Below are 6,809 nucleotides of genomic sequence, written 5' to 3'. Positions count from 1 at the left end.
ATTGTCGGCTTAATTGCCTCAGCACGGTTTTTCTTTTGGTGTAAGTAAATTTCATTGAAGTTGCAAGTGTAAGTGTTATTCGTTGAAATTTCAGGAGGGGCTTAAAACTTTTATAAAATCATTTTTTTTTCGTCTCAAGTTGTCTGCACAAAGATTTTCGGCTTTGTTTCCTCTTCGTAAGTTTTATTCCGTTGCTAATTTAGTTTTCTAAAGTTTGGCATATTTTCGCAGAATGAACTTCGATCGAAACATGCGAAAGTTTATATTTAGAGTTTGGAATATAGTGCGTGACTTACTGCTATCCCTAAAAACTAAGAACACCCTATTTTGCCAAAAATATGTGCGCCTCAGACTTTCCTTCAAACCGTTCATTTGTGACAAAGGGTAATTCAACTAATTGTCACCTGGTCAAAACGGTTACCGGATTCAAGCTGTCAGTTTTTAAAGTAGAGCGAGTTCTCGCCGTCGATGAATTATCTCCTCGGGTATCGTGCAAACATCGATATGTGGAATATCCGAAAAGTGCAAAACTAGTCCAAACATCCACAAAACAACTTTAATAAACTTTAATTTGGCAACGAACCGGCATTTATTAGAAGCAGGGTAAAGATGCGATTTCTACCGTTTGCTTAGAAGATGCTTTTGTTTTGTTGGATTTTAATTCAAACCTCGGTGAATATATTTAGCAACTTTTTAAGAACTTTTGGAAAGCAGCGAACCAGCGAGTACAAGCGTAGTGCTATACTACCAAACGACTTATTTTCTAACCCTACTCTCATTTAGCGGATCAAATGCGCATAAAAACAGCTTGCTGAATATCATCGGCAATTTGATTGCTCTATTCTATCCGCTTTATTCTTGGCTAGTGTTTGCCTATTTTCAAGTGACCATGGTGCAAATGCGAGGACATGAGAATCAAAATTTCAACGTAAGGCGGTTCGATTTCGGCATCTAAAAACGTTTTATTTCTCAAAGCTTATCTTAACCTTTTTTCCCTATTTCTTTTATCTAACTTTAGGAGCTACTTTCGCTGTTTTATCGCTTGTGTTTTCGAAGTGCAGCTGCGATTCTGTGTTGAAACTTTAGACATATAGTTACGTAATTATTGTGTTAGTCGGTTCTTTGAGCTAGCTGATATTTAGCTATCCGATGTCTGCGCTAGACCTTGTCGCCTCACTTTTGCAACTATCTGCTTGCTATTTTGTAAGAAAATTTCCTGCATGATGTCTAAAGTTTCCTCAAGGACTTCTACGTGTAAGTTGATCATAGTGTTATATGGCGAAATATTTTTTTGGGGGTTTCAACAAATTTCAGCACTAGTTTAACAGTGGTGAGCATTAAAAAACATCAACTTAAACAGAGGCGGATCTAGAATTTTCTCGAAGGGGGCGGATTTTCCATTACGAGGCCAAAATGTGCTTTTTGTGCATTGTAAGCGGATTCCGCAACAAGGACGCTCACTTTATTCTTCTTTTGTTCTTTACTTTCCTTTGACCGTTCCGACCAAATTTTAACATGTTTAAAGACTTGTCTCTGGAATTCAGGAACATACAGACACAAAATTGTGCGCTTATCCAGTGCACAGTTTGGCCTCGCAATGTCAAAAAAAAATTTTTGTCGACATTTTTTTTTGGTCGTCTAAATTGATTTTTCGAGCTCTTCCAGAGCACTGTTTTATTACTATTTTGGCCAAATTTTCTGCGCCGGAGGAAAAGTTTTGAAAAAACAGGCCAAAAAAGGCTCCCTCCTCAAAACTAGTATATATTGGCGCCTTGGAAAAAATTTTAGGGTTCAGCACCAAAAATGGATATCGCAAAATAGTACAAGAGGCCTGCACCCCCCCCCCCCTAAATCCGCCCCTGAATTTAAATGTTTTTGTTTGATGTCAATTCGAGTTAATTTAATTTGATGTCTTTTTAATGCTTCAGATGGCTTTAAATATTTTTTTGGATGTCATTTCGAGTTATCTGAAAAGTTAATGAAGCATTTGGAGTATGTCGGTAAGTTTGATCAAGATTTGCAAATATGCGATCCCAAATAACTTGGACCTATAGACCCAGTCCTCTTATTAGAAAGAAAGAAAAAGAATTTATTTTTCCGATTGATAAATATAGTCATTAGCAAAACAAAAGTAATTTCATCAATGCATTTATCATCGGAATGGACAACTAACGAGACCATTGGTCCACATAAATGTTGCCCTTATATAGCACACATACTGAATTTAACATCAAACAAAAGAAAGAAAATAAGTTTTTTTTTTTTTTTTTTTTAATGAAGAAATTAACAAAAAAACAAAAAAATACGTGATTTTGATTTTTACCTAATTGAAAACATATTGTTCTTCATAGCGCTACCTATAGCAGTTCAGCTGATGCTCCGGCATGGGAACACGTCGCTTCAAAAAAAAAATGAAGAAAATTTTCTAAGTTTTCGGGAAAATAATTATTGAGAAAAAATTCAAAAAATCATAAAAAGGGCCATATCTCCTAAACTAAAAGGTTCTGGAGGGTCATATTTTTTCACATAAATCGCAACTTATAGTTGATTGTCCTGTAGCATTTAACCAAGGTACTGAAATTACACAAAAATTAAAAACTGAAAACTAAAGTTGCCAGCTCGTTGTTACCTAGCAGGTATCCATTCTTAAATTTATGATAAAAACTTGTAATTTTTGCATTTTCTATCCCATCTTCGAGTAAGCCTCTAGTTTTCAATACGTTGTAAAGCCTAGACCCCCGATAGGCAATTGATTGCCGTTCAAATCGTTTTTTTCTAAATGATTCTTTAAGGAGGTTTAAATTAGCCCTACGCGTTACTTTAGTGGGATTTTCGAATTCAAACACATTATTCAAAAAATCCTCACTGTGTAGTTTGTTTACTGATCGGAGTACAAATTTTAGTAATTCATACACATGAAGCTCGTGCACGGTTAGCAGTTGATTTCTAATAAAAATGTCATCCGATTGTTCGCGACGATTTCGGAAGTAAATCAATTTTAAGATCTTTCTTTGAAGTATGTAAATCGGCATTAAAGAAGAGTAGCTGCAACAACCGTAAACAAGAATACCGTATTGGATAGTTGATTGAATGTTAGTTCGATAGTAGTCTAAAAGCTGATGACGTGGAGCAAAATACCGTAATTTTGAAATAATGCCTGACTGTTTCGCTAATCGCATTCTTACATAATCAATTTGCGAAAAGAAGGACAATTTTGAGTCTACATATATCCCTAGGTATTTACAACCAGGTTCAGTTTTAATAGCACAGCTGTTTAATTGAAAGGTCATTGAATTGGAAGTCTTAATATTCATTTGTACTGTTTTATCCATATTAATAACTAATTTATTGGCATTTAACCAGTAGTTCAAGTAAGAGATGTCATTTTCAATTGCAACATTTACTTGTTCTAAAGCAGTGACATTGGTGTCGTCTGCAAAGAGGACAACTTCAGATGATTTGCAAACATGAGGAAGGTCATTTATATATATATATATAAGAAAGAGTAAGGAACCCAAAATTGATCCTTGAGGAACACCGCATTTTATAGAAGACCAGTTTGAAGAAACGCCATTTATTTCTACACGTTGTTTTCTGTTCTTTTAATACGATTCAAACCAATCATAAGTAATTCCTCTGATTCCATAGGACTCTAACTTCTGTAATAAAAGAGAATGTTCAATTGTATCAAATGCTTTTTTCAAATCAAAAAAGAAAGTAACAACATTTTGATTACCACATGACCGCATTTTTTCAGTAAAATCAACGAGTGCGTCTATTGTACTATGATTTGACCGAAACCCAAATTGTCTACTATAAATAAGTGAGAATTTTTCAAGATAATTGTAAATACGAGTGTACATGGCTCTTTCAAATATTTTACTCCAGACAATTAATAGCGATATTGGTCGGTAATTATTCTCATCAACTCTAGAACCACTTTTATGCATGGGTATGACTTTTGCTCTTTTTAATTTATCAGGAAAAATGCCTTGGCTGAAGGATTTATTTATTAACAGGGTTAAATACGGAACGGTAGCAGATACCGACAATTTAACTAAAATGTTATTAATATTGTCATCACCCGACGACGATTTATTATCAAGTTTGTTAATTATTTGTTCTACTTCAAGTTCAGTAACCTGATAAAGAAACATTGAGTGTCCCACTTGTTTAAGAGGTGGTAATGGTAGACAGTCCATGTCTTTTTTAAGTTGAGTGCCAATTTCGGAGAAAAAAACATTAAATCGTTCAGCAACATCAAAAGTTGATGGAGTTACAGAGTGCTGCTGACATGACTCTAGTATTGGTACGTTTGCATCATATATATTTTTACCACTTAAATCATTGAGTAATTTATATGTTTGTCTTGAGTCCCCAATACATGCAGAGAATTTGTTACGGTAAAACTTCCGTTTTGCCCCTTTAATTTCTTTTTCTAGCTTAAATCTTAAGTTCTTAAAATTTTCCAATAAATTGGAATTATTTGGTTGACATTTCCATGAACGATGTGCTCTGTTTCTTTTGGTTCTTAAATTTTTCAACTTGTTGTTGAACCATTTCGGTTTTTTTAAATCAGTAATTGTGTTTTCCCGCATGGGTGCAAAATTTGTGGTAACTTAATTAAAAACCGCAGAAAAAATGTTAAATGCTGCTGATGGATCTGCAATATTGCAGATTTCTAACTCTTTTTCATTCAGTTCAATTTGCAATGAGTTTATGTACTTATTGGATTTATCTTTATCTTTGACAAAATTAAGGTCACGAAAAGTCTCAGTTTTTTCATTTTTTAAACTAGGTGGAGTCCATTGCAAGAGGACAGGAAAATGATCAGAGAAATTTTGGTATTCTAAAGTGTGTTGATAGGCTTCATTCAGGTTTTGATAAATGAAATGATCTAGACAAGTGTTTGATGTTTGAGTAACTCTTGTTGCTTTTGTATCACCTAGTTCGAATCCATTTGCAAAAATACAGTTCATGTAATTGTTCGATAGTTGATTAATCTTTGATATGTCAATGTTAATGTCGCCACAGATTATAAAAGGAGTTGATGGCGAATAGTTTTCTTCTAAAAAATTCTCGAATGTATATATGAACCGTAGTTTGTTAATTCTAGGTGGGTTGTAGATTACTGCTACTTTGAATTGGTAGTTATCTTTTTCAATAACCACTAGAATGCATTCCTCGAGGGTTGTGCTGATTTGTTTTATAAGCTTGAAATCTTTGCGTATTTGTATCATTAATCCGCCTCCGCGAGTTTTACGGTTGCATGTTGCAAACTTATTGTAACCATCAATGAGATAGCATTTATTATCATCATTTTCTGTTAGCCACGTTTCTGATAGGCATAGAATGGGGGGAGGAGACTCAAGACTATATACTAGTGCTTCCAATTCGTTAAGATGACCTTTCAAAGAGCGAACATTTATATGTAGCACAGAAAATTTAGGTTCCGGAGGGGGCCTCCGGTTGGTTGAAAACACCAGTGAAGCAGTTTATAACATCATTATAATAGTAACCAAGTGTGTCACCACCCTCATAGAGCCCAGTAATTTTATTTGTATAGTTGTCATTTCTGTACTGGAAGAATATATTGCCCTCTCTGGACCAAGCGGAAGCGATGCGCTCATCTGTTTTCATCAATTTTAGAAAGTTGAGTCTCGCCTTGGTAAGATCTTCGAATATTTTCACCTCTTTCATGCCCTCAGTCTCATTTAGCTGGCGTTTCTTCTTTAATATATCTATTTTAGCTGTTCTGCGACAAAAACGAACAATTATTGGCTTTGTGGTGCCCCGACCCGGCAGGCGATGAGCAACAGATATGTCTTGCTTGTTGACGCTTGAACCGATTTCATTTGCAATTTTTATCACTTTGTTTGCTGTCTCTTCATTGGATTCTTGCGTTCCGGTATCGCTCGCTACACCGATAATCCGGATATTTTCTCTTCGAGTGTAGCTTTCCACCATCTCAGCTTCTGACAGACTTTTGAGGTAGCAGCGTGCTTCTTGCGCAGATAATTGAGCTTTAACTTCGGAGAGAATTTGTTTCTTCATGTCTTCCGTAGCATCCGTGACCATAGTCTTCATCAGCTCTTTCATCTCATTTTTCAGGTTTCCAAACATTATTGGGATAATTTCGTTGATTGATGTTTTGATGGTAGTTTGGATTAATTGCACTAGGTTGTTATCAGCAGTTGTCTCCTGTTCTATGGGGCTCAGCACCGCACATCCCCGTTTACTGCATGACTTTGGGATGGGCGTCATACTTTGGTACCTTAGTGCGGGAATATCTTCGGTATTGGTTTCAGCTTCAGTATGCATTTGCAATATGTTGTTTGAATCAGCATCAGCATTAGGGATATTGTCAGGTTGGGTATCAGTCATGATCATTTACTGCGTTTATTTAATAAGTTTATCACAACAATTAGGCTAAGTTTAATAAAATAAGTTTATCACAACAATTAGTTTTGTTTAATAAAATAAGTGCTAATCGCAAAAAACTATTGGTGCCCAAAGAGATTGAATGTGATGTATTTTTTGTGCGACATTGAAAAATTTCCTTACAAAATTCCCAAGCTTTTTCGATTTTCTTGAATTTATTCTCTTTATATTTTGTTGGGTATGCTAACAATTCTTAGTTGAATTTTAAAGTTGTTTTTCGATAGTTTTCGGTATTTGGATAGTTTCATAAAAGGTCATTCACAAGTTTTAATTGAAATTTAAAAAGCTGTAAGGTGATATTGTTTTTCTACGAAGTTCAAGAGCTGGAAAAATCAATTATCAATATGTTAATTCCACGTTTTTAAAAC

The 6,809-nt window shown here is 34.9% G+C and overlaps 1 protein-coding gene across 2 annotated transcripts in view; it reads right to left on the bottom strand.

Annotated features, from left to right (window-relative positions):
* The window catches only part of LOC134847739 (uncharacterized), a 569,481-nt gene extending 563,052 nt beyond the window's left edge, over positions 1-6,429 (bottom strand). For both annotated transcript variants that reach the window (XM_063864938.1, XM_063864954.1), the window contains exon 1: positions 6,402-6,429. The gene's annotated coding sequence lies outside the window, so the exon portion shown is untranslated. The remainder of the gene's footprint in view (positions 1-6,401) is intronic.
* Between the last annotated feature and the right edge of the window lie 380 nt (positions 6,430-6,809).

Source organism: Symsagittifera roscoffensis, chromosome 1, assembly GCF_963678635.1.
Source record: "Symsagittifera roscoffensis chromosome 1, txSymRosc1.1, whole genome shotgun sequence".
In the NCBI taxonomy this organism is placed as follows: domain Eukaryota; kingdom Metazoa; phylum Xenacoelomorpha; order Acoela; family Convolutidae; genus Symsagittifera; species Symsagittifera roscoffensis.
The sequence above is the reverse complement of the archived record's forward strand: the minus strand, read 5'-3'. Positions and strand labels throughout refer to the sequence as shown.